The sequence below is a fragment of the Myodes glareolus genome, chromosome 8 (assembly GCF_982192425.1).
Source record: "Myodes glareolus chromosome 8, mMyoGla1.1, whole genome shotgun sequence".
Taxonomy (NCBI): domain Eukaryota; kingdom Metazoa; phylum Chordata; class Mammalia; order Rodentia; family Cricetidae; genus Myodes; species Myodes glareolus.
The window spans coordinates 21,579,492-21,603,066 of record NC_142033.1 but is presented as its reverse complement, the minus strand read 5'-3'; the positions used below and the strand labels follow the sequence as shown (position 1 = coordinate 21,603,066).

The following is a 23,575-nucleotide window of genomic DNA, read 5'->3' as shown; positions in this document are numbered from 1 at the left end:
TAAAAGAGAACATGTAAACATTTCTTTTTATTTCTTTTTTCTATTTTATATAATGGTCTGAGAAATCTGTACTTTTTCCTAATTGGTCTGGTAGGATTTAGCTGTGATTTCATCTGGAGTTTGACTTTTTTAGTTGGAAGAATTATTTTTTTTTTTGTTTTTCAAATTTCTGATTTAACTTCACTGCTTGCTACAAACCTGTTTAAATTCTTTAGTCACATCTCAGTTTAATTTATCAGGCTGTGTATACACACACACATACAGACACATACACACACACACACACACACACACACACACACATATATATATATATATATATATACATGCATACATACACATTCATTTCTTCTTGATTTCCCAAAACAAAGGGATAATTTCATGGATACTTATTCCAATGTCTCCCTTTCACTTCTCATTGTAGAATATTATTATTTTAAGATGTGTTACATTTTTTATGCTGTGGAACATTTGTTTAATGATGCAAAGATGTGCTGCATTATTTTATGTTGCATTTGTTTAATCCTTTAAAGCTGTGTTACTTTGCCTGCCTAGAACACGCAAATGATTTAATAAAGAACTCAACAGTTAATAGCAAGGCAGGAGACAGGATAGGCAAGGCTGGCAGTTTGAGAGAATACATAGGAGGAGAAATCTGGGAGGAAGAGATATAGAAGCGAAAGAAGGAGAAGGAGGATGACTCCAGGGGTCAGCCACCAAACCACACAGTAAGAAGGAAAGAAAAGATATACAGAAGGAGAGAAAAGTAAAAGCCCAAGGGCAAAAGATAGGCGAGATAATTTAAGTTAAGAAAAGCTAACTAGAAATAAGTCAAGCTAAGGCTGGACGTAAATAAGTATGAATGTGTTTATTTGGGAGCTGGGAAGTGGGCCTACAAACAGTATGTAGAATAAAAGAGTAAAAAAAAAAAAACAAACCCGACTACATCCTCTAATTTTATTAACTTCTGGCTTCCTTCTCTAGACTAATTTGGTTAAACTTTAGCATTATTGTTTATCTCTTTTTGTTGTTGTTTTGTTTCTCAAGACTGGGTTTCTCTGTGGAACCCTGGATATCCTGAAACTCACTCTGTAGACCAGGCTGGCCTTGAACTCATAGATCTACCTGCCTCTGTCCCATGAGTGATGGGATTAAAGACATATGTTGTTTATCTTTTCAATGAACCGTTCATCATTTCACTGGCTCTCTTGAACATTAGCTTGTTTCTATTTCATTAATTTTGACCCTGATCTTAACTCACTAATTTCAGTGAATTAATATCAGTTCGTTTTATACCTTGTGATCCAGTTAAATGTGGGAACATGTCAGGTATGAAAGAAATGGTGATTATGCCAAAAGGAATAGAATGCATACAGCAGCACTGAAAATCTCTTTCCATAAATCAAAACTCGTTTGTTTTCACTCTTTTAATTATCCTACAGGAGAATATTCTGTATACTATGTATAGCTAAAGTTTGAAAACTGTACCTTCTACTGTGATATAATAGCTTATGAGCTGCAAGTCCAATTTCTAAAAATTCCTTCATTATACTCTTGGGATCTTGACAGGTTACAGACAGGTTGTCTTCTTTCATAAGAAGCTCTCACTGGAGTTCTCCAAAAGGGAATGGCCAGATGGAATAAGAACTTAGTAACACCTGTTATCTTTGATTTATATGGCTTTTGAAGTGTAAGAATGTGTATTTTGTGGGTTATGTAAAGATAGTCTGTGTCTACTGTGTGATTTACGGTTATCCTCAAAAAGGAAAACATCTTGAACCTAGTATTCAGCCTGTTATGCAATTAGAATGTTTCCAGGTAGGACAAAAACAACAACAACAACAACATAACAAGGATGTAGGAAAAATCCTTAATGGCATGACTCCTTTCCAAAATATGGTTTTCATATAGTCTCTCTGAATAGTCATAGCATCAAAATCAAATGCTAATATTTAGGTGGCAAATAGTTTTGCGTCAGAAAGTGAAGTAAGATAGAGTCCATAAAAAATGTGAATGGTTTTCCATCATCAGAAAGAGCAAAGGCCATGGTCAAGGATAATGACCAATGAACAAGGAATCATACATATACATATGCATGTGTATATGCATATACATGTAACAAAAATTACTGAAAAATAGAGACCAAGAATTTGAAAAAAGGGGAGAGTTGGGGTTATATATAAGGGTATGCATGCAAGTGGAAGGTAAAATTATGCAATTATTTTAAATCTCAAAATATTAAAGAAGAATAAAATAAAAAGTAATAACTAAACTTCATAATTTAACCCTTTATGTACAGCAAGTTTATAAAACCCTGTAAAATGATGAAGAAGATAACATGATTCTTGGGGATAACTGACTTCCTCCATGTATTGGGAGCTCCATATATGGATGTTCTTCATTTCCCAAGCAAATACAGATATTCTTTTTCAAAATCTAATGAGTTTCCTGGACTGTAGGTCCAATTGCTTTTGCTTAATTTTAAGAATATTTATTATTTGTATATGTTGTGTCTCGAGGGGGAGATATGTAGGAGAAAGGAGAAAGGATGATGCACACATATCTGGTGCATGTATGGAAGTCTAAGGACAAATTTAAGGAGCCAACTCTCTCATTCTATAATGGGTTTTGAGAGGCAATGTTGCACGTTTTTGCTCATAAGTGGTTGGATCTTAGATGCTTTAGAAATATGCGCTTATACCAGAATACCCATAGAAATCAGGAAGGTGAGAAAGGACAATGAGGTAAGAGGTCAATGGCATGGAATGTTTGTGGTGTGAAGAAAGAGAGAGAAATAATGGAGAAGGAGGTTAAGTGGTAGAGAGAGTAGGAAAGCAAAAGTAGCAGAGGGAGTATGTGAGGAATCACTAATACTAAAGACACTGAAATGCCATATGGAAACTTAGTACTGTACACTCCTAAAACATACACATATACATATGTAAAAGGAGTTTAAATGGAGTTGCCCTATAATGTGGGGACAGTACCTCTCCAAATGGCATAAACTATCAAACCAAAAGCTCAGTTCAAAGTATGTATTATGTGTTTTCTTGTTGGTTGACAGGGTTCTGTGGACCTCATAAACAATGAAATCAATTGTTATTCTTAGGTATTCTCTAGAACTTGGTGGAAAATAGGTACCCCATACTTGAGGTATAGAACATTGAAAAGGCAAACTTTTACTCTTACAGAAGCTTCATAACCCTACTGGCTAGCCGTTATGGTGTCAGAAAATTCTATACACTGGAAGTAGTGGACATATACAGTAAAACAGTATTTGCTAGACGTGCTAGGGCCATGGCATACGTGAACTCATGGGATCTGTGACTGTATACATAAGCTCTACTCAATATCAAGCTAAACAAAACCCTAGTATAGATGGAGAGGGGCTCATAAAGTCTCACTTCTAGCTGAAGAGCTATTGGCAATTGACAACTGTTGGAGTAAGAGCAAGTTTGGTTCAAGAATGCGCCTTAAGAGACTACCCATACTCCAGATGGGATCAGACCCATGCATATACAGGCAGCATTAAGTGGTCTCCGTTGGCTTCTTAAAAACAAACACATGAAACTATGATGGCAAAGTCATGGGGTATATAGTGGAGCAGCTGTAGAGGAGATTAATTTGATCAAAATATATACATATATGAAAGTTTCAAATAGTGCTAAGAAGAACAAAAAGAGGAAACATTGAAAAGGAAAAATATGTAAGAATACAAAAATGTACAAAATAACAATACTTTCTAATCTCTTTTCTGGAAAAAGAATGTTAAAAAACACAATCAAGAAATTAGGGTACACATGAGAGTTTATTGCTAAGCAATGAAGTAGCATCTCTAGATCTTACTTTTTCTGTATTGAGGACTGAATCTCAGGTTCAGGGGTATTAAACAAATACTCTGTCACTGAGCCACATCCTCAGCCCACGTATTTCTTATAATCAAATAAAGTCTTTCAAAGTTGTCCAAGATATCCTGTAATTCACTCTGCAGCTCAGGTAGACCTTGAACTTGTGAATCTTTCATCTCAACTTTCTGATATAACTAAAATTACAGGCCTACACTTTCTAAATTATAGTTGCTAGGAATAGAAATTTAGATGCATGAATGGGTAAATAATAAGTAGGTAGGTGATGTGGTGGTTTGAAAGAAAATGCCCCCCCCAAAAGTGGTACTATTAGAAGGCATGGCCTTGTTGGATTACATGTGGCCTTGTTGGAGGAAGTGAGAAAGTCACTGTGGGAGTGAGTTTTAAAGTCTCTTATGCTCAAGCTACTCCCAGTGAGACAGACAATTTCCTGATGCCTATAAATCAAGATGTAGGAATCTCAGCTCTATCTACAATACCATGTCTGCCCGCATGCCACCATGTCACAAGACAATGATAATGGACCAAAACTCTGAAAAATGTAAGCCAAAGAAACTAAAAGGTTTATATGAGTTGTCATGGTCATGCTGTCTCTTCACAGAAATAGAAACCCTAACTAAGCAAATGGATAGATAGACAGACAAAAAGATAGACAGATGACAGACAGAAAGATAGATTAGATAGAGTTCCCATAGGTTTTGTTTTATTTTGTCAACTTTACACAAGCTACAGTCATTTGAATAAGAGAAAATCCCAATTTTAAAAATAGACCCAATGATTAGATAGTGAGCAAATCTGTATGATGCTTTCTTGATTAATGATTGATATGAGAGTGGTGCCAACTTCATGCATTTGGTCCTAGATGATACAAGGAAGCTTAGTGAGAACCTGGGGAGCAAGTCAGTAAGCAGTGTTCCTCCATGGTGTCTACTTCAGTTCCCACCTTTATATTCTTGTTCTGAGTTTCTACCCTGACTTTCCTTGTGACTGACTACAATTGTAAGCTGAAATAAACCCTGTCCTACCTAAATTGCTTTTGATCGTGTTGTTTTGTCATAGTAATATAAATCAAATTAAGGCAAACAGATAGATGATAGATAGATAGATAGATAGATAGATAGATAGATAGATAGATAGATAGATAGATAGATAGATAGGAAATAAGTAAATCATAGACAGAAGAGTGATCATTTCAGGACTTCAATTGGGACTGGGTTCTATTGATGTGTTCCAACCAGATTTACCAATATTAAACTTTCTATATGTACATCCAAATTTTCTTAAAGTATCATTTCATCAGTCTACTAATGGATTTTATGAAATAAAAATGATCAAAATCTATTGATATAGAAGTGTAAGTTGATTAGATTCTATTACCTTATACATGGACCCACCCCATCAATGATATTAAGCTCTTTATTCCTTATTCACCTTCCAGCTTGTTCTCTTAAAACCGCAGAGGGAAAGTTTGCAGGAAAGGCTACCCCAAGATAAGTGGAAAAATTCTAAATTTCCCAAAGTCTTGATGCCACATGCTCCATTTCAATATATTTACATTTTATCTTTCTTTTTCCTTTTTCTATTTTGTTTTTATTCTGCACTACTTTGTGAGTTAAAATCTAAAATGAGTCATACCTTAAAAAAATAATTGAGAGAAGAGGTAGGATAATGAGAAATTCAAGCAATGGAAGGATAAGCAGAACAAGAAATAATAAAATTAAGAGTAAGGAGAAAGGCAAGCCCATCTTGAAACAGAAGGAAATGACAAGGCAGAATAAAATGTGAAGAAACTGGAGAAAAGAGAGAGATTCCAAGTCAGATTACAGCAGAAATATTCTCTTGACTATACAGCTAATGTTTACATGATTCATGATGAAAACATATAACCTACATTTTGTATAAGTAAATATAGATAGATAGATAAATAGATAGATAGATAGATAGATAGATAGATAGATAGATAGATAGATAGATGCATTACATAGTTCTTAGATGGCTGCATGTTTTTATTTTTAAATTATTGGAAAGTTATATGCATGGTTCTTACTACAAAATGTATACTCATTAAAAATAATCAAATAACCTGGTTGTCTTTAAACTTGGAAATCAAGAATATTTCCAGATGTTGTCCTCAAACTTTCATTTGTTGATGTACACAGTCATTAAGTACTATATGTTGAACACCTACTGCATGCCAAGTAGTAAGCTAATTTCAGAGCAAAAAGGAGCAAGCAATAGTCTGTCTAAAACAACCTTACAGTTGGTGGAAAAAAGCAACATCAAGCAGGAAATCATACAGGCCTGTGTTGGCCGTGGAAGTACAAGATGCTAAAAGGAGCATGCTTGACTCTGACAGTCAAGACTCTGGAGTTCAGAGAAACCAAGCAAACCTCTTGTTCTGTCAGTACATAGTCATATAGTTTTACTCCATTATTTATTTGAAACTAGCTTAGACATTGTTAGTCTTAAATTCCAGTATGCCAAATAAGAATTTTTATATCTAAAAAGCAGCATGATGCAGATGCAAATAGAGTCTACAGAATGTTTTACAGAATATCTAGTTCATAACTCATATCATTCATCAAGTTCAATCCTACCGAGGGAGATAGCAAAAAATATAGAGGAGTTTTCAACCCAGTTCTCTGTTTTATGTACTACAAAGAGAAACATTAACTTGTGTTGGAAAGCATAATTTCAGTTTTCTATTTTCAATTCATATTTTCAGCCTAAAATTAGCCATTCCTCCCCATTCAGTCTCTCAATTCATGGTTATTTAATGTTTATTTAGATAATATAGTATCTTATGTTCAATAGTTCTAATAACTAATACCAACTATGATAAATTTATTTTAGCTCAAAATTCAACTATCTGGCAGAAAAACCTCTTGATTTTGTTTTTAACTCCTCAAAGTATACAGGGAGAAGGTGTCATCACGAGAGATTAATGTTTATGCTACAATCTTTCAAACCATGCAGACAAGACATTTGAAAAGTGTCTTTGATAAGATTTCCGGGTGAAGAAATATTTTCATCCTTTAGAAAGTTTCTGAGGTTGTAATTACATTATTCCTCATCCCTTTTCTCCTTCCAAACTGCCCCATGCATACACTACAGTCAATTAAATAGTCTGTCTCAAGGAGCACTTAGCTGACAGATAGAGCAGGACAGCCAACATCGTCCTCTGGCCTCCTTCTCTATTCACACACATGCACACACACTGCCAAATAATTTTTTTAGTACTACAAGTACTTTATTCCAAAGACGATGATTATTTTACTCACATGATGAAGTGCTTTGTAGATGCAAAGCATAGTTAAATTCTTTCATCCTTATATCACCTACACTCTACTATCTGCCTCCCTTAAGGCCTTTCTTTCCCCTCAGTATCAATGGTCCCTTTTTAGTTTCCTAGATTCTACAGCACTCTGAATTGAACACACACACATTTAAAGATTGACACTAAGGTCTACATGGTATGTACTGGGTTACCTCACCTATATTATATTTTCCAGCACCATTCATTTATTTATATTTTTTTCTTTACAACTGAGGAAAACTTAACAATTGGGAGGGAATTTTTGGTTGAAAGAAGGATGCAGGAGTAGGTCAGAAGAAAGGGACAACTAATACTAATAAATTGAAAAAGACTTAGGGAAACCTATCACTTTCGTAAGTGTCATATAAGATTTTATGCATTAATTTTATATGTTAATATAAAATGTTTGAATTGTAATTGCCCTATCCAGGGGATTATGCTCATCCCAATAGCCATAGTTTGCCAAATAAAGAGCCCGATGCCAAATATAGGATACCTTCCCCCAAGCTGTTGGTCAGAGACGCCCCAGATATTTCCCCCAAACAATGCAAGCTGTTGGCAATGCTTCAAGCTGTCTAGGAGAACTTGGTGGTAGTGCCCTATTGCTGAAGACAAAGCACACTTTGGAAGCATGACAGGAGAAATCAAGCTCGTATGAATCAGGAAGCTTTCTCTATGCTGACCACTAACTTTCATAGTACTGGGGGGGGGTGCTGTGCAGGCTCTAAGTGGGAGTGGGAGTCACTGTCATTCTTGCTCAGTTTTGAACTGCAATAATGACTAGTGTGACAAGAAAATAAACTCATGGATGGGATAGTAGCACGGATGTTATGGGGGTAACCAAGCATTTTCTGAATGGATTTAAGGCCAACGCCATAAAAGGAAATACATGCAAGGCACTGCAAATATGGCCAATATCCCCATGGTTGAGGAGCTCTAGGGCCCCAAGAAACTATTATAATTATTCTGCCAAATGCAGAAAGTATCAAACTGCCTTCTACATTCATACTTTCTACTCTTAGATTGGTGCAACTCTGAGATCTCACTGTGAAGTACCTTTGTGTACTGGATGGTAGTCAATGTAGACATACACGTTATCAAGTGTAAGAAATCAGTAATTGTGAGTATTCACCCAGAAATGGGACATCATTATCACTGCACGCAACAAGGCCTAGAATCTATTGTGGAAGAGGGTAAGGGAAGCTTTTGAGAGTCAGAGGCTCAGAAAGAACACACCCTCTGGTTATGACAATATCGTTGAGCTCATAAGTTCACCACAGCAGTAGCTGCCTGCACTAATCTGCACAATATTGATCTAATAAACTTTCTGCCATGGAAGTTGCAAAGGTTCATTGAGCTCCTACCCACTACCTGAGGAGCTTTTTGTTTATAATGACTTCTTGGGGAGAGAGTCAGTTTTCTTTAAAGGTGTTGCTCCTGGAAGATTGACCATATTTCAGTGGCTAGTTTTGTGTGTGTGTGTGTGTGTGTGTGTGTGTGTGTGTGTGTGTGTGTGTGTAATGTATATAAACAGCATAAACTAGTTTGTTGCATTAATTTTTTTAAGAAAACATGGAATTTGGGGAGTAAATAGAGGTATATGGGAAGAGTTGGGGGAAATATGAGGGTGAATATGATCAAATCTCATAAAATTCTCAGAGAATTAATTAAAGAATTTTAAGAACTATGGTGGCCTAAAGAAACTTTCTGGTCAATCATATTCTTCTCAGATACCATTAGCATATGGATATAATGTCTGATACATTAGCTTATATGAACTAACTTGATGTGATCATATAAATGTTTTTAACTATTAGAATTTTGCAAATTTTTTACAGGTAGAGTGATGTATTCTTTAAAATCTTTAAATAAAACCTCAACTTGCAAAAGCTGGATGCTTTCTCATTCTAGACAAGGGATACGATCAGATCTAATTTAGAGATGCTTATATATTTCACAAAGCATATAAACTTTTGAAGAATGTATTATTTCTTGCCTTTCTTATCAGAGCAAAACATAAAAGTGGTCTTAATGGAGCTGTTTGCTAACTTTATATTTATAAAAATGGCAGCTTCTAGGACTGTGGAGCTTGAAACTTTGTGATTAAGGTGGAAACATTTAAAACTTAAATTATTAGGGAATCATTATTTTGTGGATTTAATTTTCATTTTAACACCCAGAATATATCTTTACTAATTGTGTCCCCTTAATATGGTAACTGTTTTATTTATATTTATATTTAGAATATTTTTGTACAAGATCTGGATTTATTTTGCTTGAGGCGTTTATACTATCACAAGGTTGTAAATATTTTTCTAAGACTGTTTTAATGTACTCCACAATTATCCTAAAATATTTTTATTGAGGCATCTTTTAAAAAATCATAAAATTTTTCTTCAAAGAACTAAACCAATGCAGCATTACTATAGCTCTCTATAAATCTGATGCCACAGTAGAGTTGTCTTGCCTTTTAAAAGGGTTGGGGCTGATCCTTGAGTGCAAATGTTTATATCGCATCCTTTTGTAAACTGCATTTATGTAGGCTTTAAGTTATATTAAAGAATATTAATATAGTATGATGTGGCGATAATTCAAAATAAACAGGTAGAAATTTGGAGTCCATACCAAAAAATACTTTACTGATGAAATAAACATAACAAATACATTTAGAGGTAGTGATCTTTTTTATTTTTAAAAGAAACTTCTTCTATATTGCTGACCTTATGTTTTCCTAACATAAAGGGGTTTGTTCCTTTTGACATATTCCAGAGGTGAATTCTCAGGCATTGCACCAATGAAGCTATTGTAGTATTAATTATGATAATATCATTTTTCATTTTTAGAAGTATGTGGCAGTTGCATTTGGCAAACTTTCTTTGCCCTTTGTTTCACAGGCAGGAATTGGTTATGAAGATCTTCATTAACCATATATACATGAAATGGGATCTAGAAAGTTCCTCTCAGAAGCAAGTACAGATTGATAAAAGCAGAGTGTGTTTGCTATTCATATATTAGTTTAGTCATTTGATAGATAATTTAATCAAATGAAGCTATACATATTACCCCTAATAAAATGAACAGAATAGTAATCATTCACCAATAAACAAATGCATATTGTAGCATATATGTTTCTATATTATATATTCAAGAAGGTGTATATTTATTCACTACCATCTAAAGTAGTGTGACTCATGACCTAAAGTTGCATGACACATTGCCTAATGGTATTGTTTTTCCCTCCTTTGAACTTGCTGCTTTATTATGTCTGTCTTAATCCCTTTGATTTAGTTCTAAATAAAGCAAGATAGTTTTAGAAGTTAGAATCAGTTTCAATATGAATTAAATCAGTTAGCAGTGATCACAAAAAAATTCTCTTCACAACCATGACAGCTTTTATACTTTCTGGTAATGTTCAGATAGAATATGAATGGAAAGATTTCCAAAACTATTTTGTAAAAGTAACAGATATGAAACATTTTCCAGGTAATACTCTATTGTCCCCATATGGTTCTTTGCTGACTTTAAAATAAAAGAATTTATAACCTAATCTCCATTTTACCTTTGCACCTTTCTTTAGTTTTTAGATTACAAATCACCGCTATATGATTAGCGGTGGGACATTCTTTTCGGACAAATATATACACTTTTTAGAGTAAGCTCTGGTCCTTACCTCCTCTTAAAAACTGGAAAAGGAAGTCAAATTCTGAAAATTTCCCTTTTCTGAAACATAAAAGCAGGCAGTTCATATCTACTTCTGACAGATAATGGATATCAATTGAAAGAGTGAATGTAACTGAACTGAAACAGTCTTGTATATTGTTTCTGAACCTGTATATTGTTTCTGAAATTTTTCTTCTTTCAAGAAACATTAAATAGTTACTTCCAACCGGGAATTCTTCCTAATTCTTTTTCACAGATGCTTTAATGTGCTCTGCTTTAAAAACAAAGAAACGCTCATAGCCACAATTGATACTGTGTATCACTTAAAGTTTGCAGTTGGCAAATAGCTTTCTTGCATTTTGATGCAATCCTCTAACACCTCAAAGACTGGGGATCCTCTTACTCTCCTGGCGTCCTCAGCTGTTCTGTTGCCTGTGTCTTCAACCCCTTGAGGTATATGTTTCCGTACTAAGGGATCTGGGTATTTCTTTTCCAGTTCCATCTTTCACAATTGAATCCATTCTCAGGACACTGTAGAATATTCTACTCAGGCAACCGCAAAATTTTTTGTCTCCCCTCACCTGTGCTTTTAGTCTTACAGACACCTATTAGTAGTCTTTGTTCCATTTTCTTGCCACTGTCTTGTTCAACTGTATTTCAAATCAATTTTAATCATCTTTAAATACCTGACACTGTGCCTGGCATGGTACAAAGGTCTACATGTTAAATATGTCGCCATACTCTGATTAAAGAATGCAGTCTTTGCCCCTTCATGCCTTTTCTGTCTTAGTCAGTGACATGACACTTAGTTTCAATTACCAGCTTTCAAAATTCTTAGCGCAAGCTTGATTCACAGTTCAGTTTCATTCTTTGCATCCAGCCAAAAATTTGACAATCATCCCTTTGTATCATTTTGTTCAGTTTCTTTCCAAACTAGTTCATAATTTTAAAGCAGTATTAAAGCTCAACGCCATGACCAGTGTGCTTTTCTCCCTCCAATATAACTCATGCTAATCCAAAATCAAGTGCCTGTGAGCTTGCACATGCGCTAACGCCAGAGTATTAAAATCAGCTGTCTTTAATGATATAACCCTTGATAGGCCACCCACACTCCAGGGCAGGCTCCGTTCTCTAGAATAGTTGGGCAAAACAATGAGAGAAGTAGGGAAAAAAGTTAAATAGGGTGATTAGGGATGTGAAGGTAGAGTAGACATGGAAGGAGGTGAGGGACAGTGAATAAGACCAAGGTAACTCATATGAAATTCTCAAAAAGGCAACAAGAACATCCTTTAGTATACATATTGGCTAGCTTTTGGGAACCTATCCCTCATATTGGGTTGCCTTTCCCAGTCTTAATACAAGGGGAGGCGCTCAGTCCTACCACAACTTCATATGCCATGTTTTGTCAATACCCAGGGGAGGCTGCCCTTTCTGAAAAGAAACAGAAGAGGAGTGGGTTGTGGGGAGCAGAGGGAGTAGGGGAGGGAATAAGAAGAGGGAAGAATTTGGTTGGGATGTAAAATAAATAAATTAATCAAATTTTTAAAAGACTAGATATGTGTATAATTTTATTTATTAATTTTTTTTTGAGACAGGGTTTCTCTGTGTAACAGTTTTGGATGTCCTGGAACTTGCTTTGTAGACTAGATTGGTCTCAAACTCACAGAGATCCACCTGCCTCTTTAAGATATTTTCATGAATCCTTATCAAGAATTTGGTTGGTTTGGTCTGAATACAAACTTTTGCTAGGGGCTTGGATATTAGAACTTGGTCTCCGACTGATGGTAGTATTTTGGATGCCCTGGAAACTGAAGTAAATGTAAGTAATGAGTGCAATGGGTGTCTTCCCGGGGCCCTTTCTCTTTCTCCTGGCTTCCTGTCTTCCATGAAGTGAAAAAGCTCTTCCATCACACGCTGCTCCCACAGTAATGTTCTGCCAAAACACATCAGGCCATGGTCTCTAAAATCATGACCTCTAAAACCATGACCTAAAGTAAAACCTTTCCCTTTATGTTGCTTCTGTCAAGTACTTTGTTACAGCAACAATAATCTAACAATACATGCCTGAACAGAATTCAAAGTCCTCTGAAAAGCAAATTCTTTCCAACTCGTTTCCCAAGATACAGTCACCATGAACTTTCAAGTCTTAGTATACTTTGTCATGCTTCAATCATGTAATACACGTTTTAATCTTGTAATTATTTTCTGTTATCAGTCTCCATTCTCTTGAGGTGTTCTCTCTATTATTTTGCCTCATTTAAATATGTGTCTGTAAAACCGCAGCTTAATTATCACTTCTTAGCTTAAAACTCCAACAGCTTGGGTAGCAGTTTAAGTGTGGTTGTTGGCTGCACACACACTTTGATTCAAGTCATTGTTCTGCTATTAATTTTGTTCCGTCTATTAAGGCACTTGATCTTTCTGTGCCTCAGTGTTTCTTCACCCATATAAGATGAAAATACCATCTGTCTTTGAAATAGCTTGGGTAACAAATGAAATAATGAATGAAGGCTAATTTGAAATATTATCCCCAAATCAATCAATCAATCAATCAATCATCATTGCAGCAGTAGCAGTAATTTAGCAATGACAATATATTACTTCACAACTCGAACCCACTCTTCTGGTAGACTTTTCTGTCATCTATAAAAAAAGACACAGAATTCGAGACTTAATGAACTGTCGCTGGTGTCACCCTGTGGTATTCTTAATTTGTCTCTTGAACACAACTTTAAAACCCCAAAGAACAGAAACTAGATCTTTTAACTTTTGCTTTTCATCTAGTATGAATTTCAGACCTGATGTGGGATGTTTTTTATCAGTAAGTGGCTGAGTTATTCCCATTCTGCTTTCACACCGTTGTTCATCGTTACCCTGTGTGTAAGGTCTAAAGCTTGGAGAACAATCAGCCCCTTCATTTTTACCATGACCTAGGAAGTAAAAACATAACTTTCTACAAATTGAATTAAATTGTTATCTCTTTATAACTATTTCAATAATTATTATTCTTTCTTTACTGAGGAATCCAGGAATAAGATTACAAATTAGGCTTAAAACAAAGCCAGGTAGTCCTTTCTGCTAAACACTTTTTCTCGTTTTATTACTAACCTGCTAAAGATTTTGTAGTGGATTATCTCAATATTCAGAACTGATTAAAGAAATCAACTCGGGTATAAAATAATGTGGGACATGTATTGCTGCTATAAAACACTGTCATGCTTTATAGAAGTAAATATATGCATTTATGTTAATACAAATGTATGAATGCATGTATACATATATATGTATGTGTGTGTGTGTTCATGTAAATATAAGGTTAGTACCAGGTGTGATACAAGCAGACTGTTCTATATACAGGAAATCAGGGTACATATAACCTTTAAAGAATTGAAAAAATTAGGAAACCAATTAAAGTTGGTGTGGCAACTATCTCTATACACCAACAATGCTAAGCAGCATCACTGATAAAGTATTCCTCCCTACTGGAGGTGAACTGCTCCCATTGACACCCACAAGCATACTGTCTCCCACATCAGTATTCAAAATTTGTCCTTACATTCTGGTCCCTACAAGCTTTCTGAAATATCTTAGGACACTTTTAAAAATAGAACAAACAAAAAATCCTTAACACCTTTATTTGTGTGTGTCTATGTGCACACACGTGTGTGTGGAGGTCAGAGTACAGCTTGTAGAAGTCAGTTCTCTCCTCCCACTATGTGGGTTCCAGGGATTAACATAAGCCATCAGGCTTGGTGGCAAGTGACTTTACCTGTGGAGCCATCCTGTCAGACCAGCTTTTAGTGCTATGGTCCAACATAAAAATACACTCCACGGCACAGCACAGTGTCTAAGATACAAATATATATTTCATAAAACAGTCATATTTTGCACTACTAGTTTGTGATACTGAGTTTGAAAAACATGCTCTAATACGGTGCTTAGTCACCCAAATGGGAATCATAAAGAAAGACCTGTAGGATGAATTAGGTTGTTGCCATGGGCCGTTGTCAAGGAGTTTTAAATCCAATCAGAAATTAACCAGACTCTTTGGTGAGGGAAGAAACTGAGGCTTTGTCTCCTTTGATGGAGGAGGCATAGGAAGCAGAGATAGTAGAACACAGAAGCTAAAAAGCATGTTGAGGAGTAAAATCACCTAGTGATGCTCCATGGTTGTTCATCTGAGTTTCCTTCTCCATGCCTAACACCACCCTGAGTACCATCTCCCAAGACCTCCTTGAATCCTACTCTATCAACAACCCATTCACTTCTCTCATTGAATTCTGGCCACTTTCGTTGTCAATTCCAAATACACGGAACATCGAAGCTTATTTATCTCTACCCTTTTCTAAGCCTCGCTTTTTGCTTCCTCTGTCTCCAGTGAGTGTAGTAATTCCTTGGTTATCTCTCTCACTGTCTATGCATAATTCACGGTGCCTGTCACTGGAGGTGTTACTCTGTGCCCGTAACTTATGAATGAAACCAGCAATGATGCAACTTCTGCTGGTCAGGATTTCCTTTTGAAAGCTATAGTTACATGCCCAATTAACAGCAAGATGAGAGGTTCAAACTTCATGACACATATCAAGTATTACAAATTATTCTCTCTTATCTAGACTTTGACTTAGGATAGATACCAATTGAAGACATGAACAGTCATTATCATTTCCAGAATGTTATTACAAGCAACTAAAAGTCTGTCATCTAACCTTAGGTAATGATTTGAAGGAGGATGAATTAGTTGGTCTTGGTTCTGCATGGTCATACAAACATTTCATGTCAAAAGAAATGAAGCTAAACTTATTTCCATAGGGACAGTATGGAATAATCACAGATAAATGTGTGGTCTTCTTTTTTAATAGGTAGTGTTGATATTGACTCCTGTTTTTAACAGTTTATGTTTATTAAAGATGCTATAATATGACACAAGAGCACAAGAACACATTCATTGACTGAAGAATTGATGAGAAAGAATACTATTCGCAGGATTTGTGATTTTTCATCATTTGATTATGAGAAAGCTGACAAGCTCATTAAACATTTCAAAATGACTTGATACAACATAGAAACTACTAAACTTAATCATTTTGCCAGTAGTTGCTTTTTCATGAGAAATGTTACAAAGCGGACATGTTAGTCTATATGTGAAAGGGAGTAATATATAATCATTTAAACACTATGATATTTTAATGTAAATGTTCATATTAGCATTAAGAAAGGAAAGGAGGTGAGTAGTGTAAAATAGTAAAAATAAGCATAAATTGGATGGAAAATAATGGCAGAAAACAAAAAGAAATCTAAGAATTCTACTGAGTATAAAACTCATATCTTCCTTTTGGTATAAATTTCAGAATGTTTTCAGACAAAATATCCACCTACTGCTTTATTTGTCATCGCTATGAGTCACCAGATGAAATGGCAATATTATCTAAATAAACATTACAAATATATGTATATGTGTATCTGGTTTTATGTTGAAGTCTTTGATCCACTTGGAGTTGAGTTTTGTGCAGGATGATGTTTATGGATCTATTTGCATTCTTCTACATGCAGACATCCAGATAGATGAGCAAATTTGTTGAATATGCTCTCTTTGTTTCCCATTGTAGATTTCTGGTACATCTCTGCAGTACAACTTGAAATCAGGGACTGCAATACCACCAACAGTTCTTTTATTGTTCAGATATATCTATCAATGAGGGAAGCAAAATAATGGAAACCTAAACTAAGCTTTCCAATTTGACTTTCAACATCATATTTGCCAATCTCTAATTTAACGCCTAAAAAACAACATTGATTTAATAAAACAAAACCTTCTTGGCATGCTGAAAAAGTAGTAAGAGTTTCAAAGACTGCTGGTTTAGGTTTGTGTAAATGTTGTAGATAATCCCTCAATATTTGTCCTCAAGATTGAACACTGTACACACCAGTATGTGGATCAATAGAGAATAAAGGACAATACAGTTGAGAGAGATTTTGCGGAGGAAACTCAACTATCCCTGAATTAGCATGAAACTCACTGTGTTATCTATCAGTCTCTGGGTCTCTTATTCCATCTTTGACCTGAGCAAGTTCACACTACATTGTTCCTGAAATTCTTTTCTATTCTAAAATAATTATACTTCTGTGATAAACTGATCTACTTGAGTCAAAATTCTGCTACTCAGAGAGTACATATTGTTACAGGTTAGTACAATTATGGAAATGACTAAAACGTACAGTGTCTGTAGGTGAGACATCAGCATTCATTACAGAGAGAATGCACCCCTGGCACACAGCATTACAGCCTTTGGAGCTACTGGTCTGCACAGTCATCAGGTGCATCACTGGGTTGCTGAATGCCAGATGGGCTGAGTCACTGAGTGAAAAAGAATAGTAGTACTTTGTGGGCTTATATATTTTTTCAATCTAGCTGTAAGAGTAATGCATCAACACCCTACCATTATATGATTATTTTATGGCTGACTTTTCTTTTGCAAAATTAAGTCCAACTTTTTTACACACTTTGGTATTAATACTACTAAATTTTATACAATTCATTGAGAAGTGAGGGCTTATATGAACCATCAACATTCACTATATTAGGAATTCAAACAAGGAAATTACAGGACCAATTTATTTTTAAATTATGATAATAAGCAGTTTATGAATTTCTCTTTCATTTTTTGAAAGTTAAGTTTTCCAAAAACTAATGGATTCCATTTTCAAATTATAGACATTCTTTGGCTCTCCCCATAATTTGAAACATGTTCATTTCTTAACAGTTATTGGTGGCGTAGAATATGGTTTTCTACTGTATTATCCTAAAACTCACTGGTTTTGCATACCTGGTTGGATCCTTTACTATGCACAGTTTTATAATATTCACTTAGAGGTACAAGCATACATGAATAATGACATATTTCATCATATGAAAACTATTACTAACCTTAACACCAAATTCATCATATAAAATTCTAAGTGTTGAGGAACAGTCAAATTCACAAAGCTTTAAATTTTCTAAATTTTGCCTCAGAGTTTGAGTTTTATCACTAATTAAAATGGACACTTACTTCACTGACTTTTAATAAATTGCCTTATACAAACGTAAGTCTAAATATCCACACCACATCAGTTTTCCTTTGTATACTCATTGTGTTTCAGTTTATACCAGAAGACTCAACCCATGTTTTTTATTTTGTCATCCTGGACAGTTGTAGGTGGTCTGAACCTGTGTCCATTATTAATAAATTAACAATCTGACTGCTCTGTGCATAGCTGTCGGTCCTCAGGGAAGCTGGTTTTGTTTGTTTGTTTGTTTGATGTCCCTATTCTGATTCTGACACAGTATCAGTGTTCTTACTCATTGTGGCTTTGCTAACACAGTAAATACAGAGAATAACATTTTTGTGAAATGCTTTGTGACTTCAGCAACTCATGAGAGTCTCGGGGCTCCTCAAGTCTGAGAAGCACCAAATTAAACACTTCACATAGTTTAAGTATCATCACAAAGTTTCAATATACTTCCAAATTTATTCAAAGTAAATTTGACAATTGTTAAACATACACTCACTCACATAATGTTTCAGTAGAGAAAAATTTGAACAAAAGAATATTTTAAAGTAATTCTAAGAATTTCTAAAATCACACCCATAGACACTAATATGCATAAGACAGAAAACACAAGCAAATTTTAGAATATGTATTAATCTATGTATTGTTTTCCATACCTCTTGACTTATTACCTTTGAATTGTTCCTTCCTTACATAGCATGTGTTTCTCTGGTTGGCTGTTCTTGAAAATGATGCTGGGCTGAAAACTCTGGAATCTTCTTGCCGAGATCCAAAACAGATGAAAGACATACACTCAACCTCCTGTTTCCAAGACTTAACCCTTTACCTCTGACTCAGCCATGGACTACAGTGTCAATCAAAAACGCTCTTGCCTGGAAGCTAGTCACATGTCATCTTTCCCTAGCCAATCAAAAGGCACGATACAAACAATAACTGCTCAACTGAGACATTCATCTAGTAACCTGCAAGTACCACTGTCAGTACTTGTGGCCCTTTGCCAGATGGATCCAGAACAGAAAATAACCCGTCTAGTAACTTGTACGTCCCACTGTCATTACTTGTGGCCCTTTGCCAAATGGATCCAGAATAGAAAACAAGCTATCAGGTTTTACAACTTTCAAAAACATAGAACAAAAACATTGTACTCATTTTATATGGGTTATATAATTTGTCCAGTCCTGAAGCTCATCAAAAACAAAACCGATCAAAGTTAGACAAAGTGTCTTTATTTCTGGAAATATTTTTGTTCTCTTTTTATATATCCTTATGTTCCTCAAGAGAATCAACAAGAAATCTATGAGATGCAGCACCTTGATACTGGCTATATTTTATTTTTTATAAATTTTCTTTACTCTTGAGAATTTAATATATGCGTACAATGAAGCATAATCAAATCCATCCTCTTCTTCCCTATAAAATTCCCTCATATCATCCCACTATGACTCCTCCCCAACTTCATGTCTTTTGTACCTTCTTAGTAACTCACTAAATTCAATTAGTGCTGTCCATATGTGCATGGTGGTGGATCCATCCACTGGAGCATAGAAAATCTACCTGCAGCCACACTCTTTGCCATTGGGCATCTATTTATAACAATGAGCAATAAGTTTCTTCCTATATAAACAGTTCAGTTTGTGGCACGGCACAGACCACCATGAGCACCAACAACTTGTAGGCACGAGAAGATATTTGCTTTACATAAATTAAAAGAATTTGATCTGGCATCTACTTCAAAAGGACATTAAATCAATATCCCAAGGGGAAAAGATTGTGGCTAGACCTTGACTTTAAATTTAGCTAATTACCGATGAAGATAATCTTAAACTATGGTCTACTATGTCATCAGTGTCTCTCTTGTAGTGATGATTTACCAAGTACTTGAAAGATGAAAGAGATGAGTCATAAGACACCCTAAATTTTTCATTATGGTGCAGCCCTTGAAGATATTTGCCAATCCACCACCTCTGCCCACCTATGAAATCTTGCAAATTTCCTGGCTATGGCTTTCATGTATCTTCTTTGTCACATTTTGTCCAATCCACTTTCTTTGTTTAAAGTGTCATCTGTATGTTTGTGATTATCAGACAACCATTTTCAGTCCTGACGTTTCCCCGGGCTCTAGACTTGCATAGCTAAATCTCACACAACATTTTCACCTGTGTTTCAAATTGTACCTTGTACTTCATGTCACTAATTTAATAATTAATTATTATCTCTGGCAATCTCACAACTCCTTCCCTTCATGCTTCCCAGTCTCAGAAAATTGCACACTTTCCTTACCCATTGACCATGGCAAGAGAATCTCTTGTCATGTGTGTGGAGAATCTCTGTAAGAGGTTATCTCAATGATGGAGAAGAAACAGTTTCACATGCTGCCAGTAAAAGGACGGACTCTCCCCCCAGACTTCTAAGCTTTAAAAGGTGACTTAAATCTCTGTAAAGCCTGGTCTTCCTCCTTCTTTAATTGTTTATTTCCTTCCTTCCATTTCACACAATTCACTCCAAAATGTATTAATTGCTTGGAGCTGATAACAGTAGCTATATATATATATATATATATATGAGGCAGCCTAGAGCCTGCAGGATAAGGAAAGCATCTACACAGAAGATGGAAATAAACATGTGTATGCATACATAATGCTATATATATGGCTAGATGTGCATTATTTAGTTCTATTCACTGAGAGGGGTTTAGAGCCAGTGAATCATAGCATGTAACATTCAAGTTTTGTCTTTAACATTTCTTTCCACCAAAGAAAGGAGATAAAGTTCATTCTAAGGATGAATCAGAAATTACAAATGAATCTGGAACATTTTTTTCTGCTATGGAAACAATTAGGAGATTTGTCAAAAATTCTTTATCATAAAGGGATTATCACTGAATAATTTCTGTATCAGTGTAAACAATAATACCATATTGTTATCTAGTATATAAAAATGGGAACCAAAATGGAATATTGATATAAGTAACAACTGAATAAAGAAATGGGAAAATGTGCAAAGAAAATGCTACAGTTAGAAAAACCAAATCCTGGCATCCATTAAACCAGAATTGCTTTAGTTACTCAGCATTATTGGGTGCTACAGACAGCAAATTAGATGTCTGGAGATAAATGATTACTCAAATAGACTCAATATAGGACACATAAAATATATTTGTCAAGAAATGTGACAGGCTGCCTTCTTTAAAAAGTGATACAAATCACTATCTCCAGAAATGGGGCAAGATGAAATAGTGCCTTCGGATGTAAAGAAAAGATGGCGGCATGATTTTTGTAAAGTTTATGTCTAAAATCTCAAGGGATGAAATTGAGAGACACTGTGCAAAATAATTGACTTCTAGATTACAAAATTATGACAGTCATAAAGGTTGACGGAAGATGGCAGAAGTCTTCCTGTCTATAACACATAATCCTGGTGTTTTTGTTAGGAAGACTACAGCAGGGCATGCAAATCGAGAGATAGTGCTACAGAAACATTCTTGACTTTGATGTTTTCTCTGTAATAAGGTTGATATCTTCATAGGGCAGGAAAAGTACCTCTATGTATACAAATAATATGGAAAAAACCAAGTTCTGTTAGTAGTCTTATACATTTTCTTCTAACTTTGACTTTATTTTTTTTTTCAAAAAGAAAAAAGAAAACTCTTATAATGAAGATGACGTTGACGGCAAAACCATAGTTCTCAGCTTACTTCCCATAGCAGAAATGAAGAAAAGATCATTTTCAAAGTTCAGGGAAAAGAACCTCCTTGGTTTACATTTTCTGCAAATTGGATCCTCTCCAAGTTCCTCAAAGTAATTGCCATGATTATATGTTTATTAGACCACTTAATAAATATTCTTGTTGGGTTAAAGTCTTTGATAAATATTTATTCATATTGAATTTTGTAACTCTACTTTATTTATAGAACTTACAGATGAAAATTTGAACATACGATTTTGATGTTGCTTGAGTGTTTTGAAGTTTGGTTTTCTTGGTTTCTTCAGTAATATTAGCTCATTAACCTAGTGACCAGTTTCTGGAAAACTTAATAATTTACCCTAAGAAGATAGATACTAATCACTTCTTTTTTAAATATATAAATATCCTATATAAGAAATGTTGTTTTGGAAAATGACTATAGCCAGGCTAATTTATTAGAAAGTAGCTTAAAACCAAATAATATCATTAATATTATTTTGATATTTATAAAAAGTTAAGAGAAAATTTAAATAGTGATAGGACAAAATTATTGCGATTTCTCTCTTATAAAGCTGTTTTCTGGCCAGTTGTTTCATTAGACCCAGCAAAGCTTCTTGCTATTTATTTCTTCCATAGTTCACATCAATTGTCCAGTAGAAAATGATTACGTTTGTGAAATATCGTGTGATATAAAATCTTACTGTTACCTTTTATTTCTTTTCAGATTGTTATTAATCCCAAAGTTCACTTGATATCTCATAAATATGGTAAAGAAGAGATGAAGGTGGAGGAAATGACCATATGTTGAGATTCAGTTGTAGAGTTTCTTATATTCTTCCTATTTCTGTTTGGAGAGATCTTGTAGAGAAAATGTTTGCTTACTACACTCAGACATGAAAAGAAATATGGCTGCTTTTCTTTTTCTGTCATAGGATTTATCTTTCTCCTGCTGTTCTTTTTCTGTGTGTGACATGTAATATGAAGTAAAGAAATATGTCTTTCTTTTAAACTTCCAGTGTTTTACTCTCCAACTGACGTGAGTAGTTCCATGGATTCAAAGTTCTGTTTACCTTGAGGTTGGTCTCTATGATTCTGTTCAGGAACAGGCCCATTTTATTATAATGTTTTATTGATATTTTTGATCCCTCTGTTCTCTTCTCCAAGACAGTACATTGATCCATGGTCAAATATTGTTTGTAAGGCCCTTGTTAGAAAGGGTCTCAGAGTCATAGGACATACACTTCATCTTTCTGCATCTCTGGTCTGGTCCTTGGACTTGTCAACACTGAAGTGTTATGGATACCTATCTGGGTTAGGAGTACCATGCTGTCGCTCACCATGATTCAGTCTTGACCATTTGTTTCTCTTGAGAGTCTCTTCTTTCTTTAGAAGAAAGAACTAAGAAGAACTTTCGAAGAACTAAGAGTCTTTCTTTCTTAGTTTCCATCAGTTTCTGAGCCCTCTAAGCAACCCATGATTTCCTCTTGACTTACAAAGGATCAGCTTCCTCCTCCACCCCATAACTACACATACATACACATATGCACACACCACATTCACACATGGGATCAGGCTGCACACTTCTCTGTCCTGCCTGTCATCCCCATTGGATGTGCTACACTATCCCCACAGCACGCTTGGCAGAGCTGGGTGTGCAGAGCTTCACCTAGATAGCACAGCTCTCTTCACTTATCACATCTCCAGTGTTCTTGGGCTCTTCCAAATCATTTTTTATTTTTCTCTCATTCGTTTGGAATTCCACCTCAAGAGAAAGCCTGAAGAGGCACCTTACTTCCCATGTTAACTTCTGCTTTTCTCTTTCTCCCCACACAGCACTGGAGTGGAAGGAAGGCCTATGTCTTCCTTTTTCCAACACAGATTTACATTCCACAAGACAGTAATTCTGTTTTGAAGAAGAAATGTCCTTTTTTATAAGTATGGAAATAATTCAATGATCTTGCCAGGCTACACATGAAAAGAATGACACTGTTTATAAGTC

At 35.2% G+C, this 23,575-nt stretch overlaps 1 protein-coding gene across 1 annotated transcript in view; it reads right to left on the bottom strand.

Moving 5' to 3' along the window:
- LOC125408210 (transmembrane protease serine 11F) overlaps positions 1–18,695 on the bottom strand; it is a 68,524-nt gene extending 49,829 nt beyond the window's left edge. The window contains exon 1 of the mRNA XM_087908932.1: positions 18,564–18,695. The gene's annotated coding sequence lies outside the window, so the exon portion shown is untranslated. The remainder of the gene's footprint in view (positions 1–18,563) is intronic.
- Positions 18,696–23,575: the final 4,880 nt, after the last annotated feature.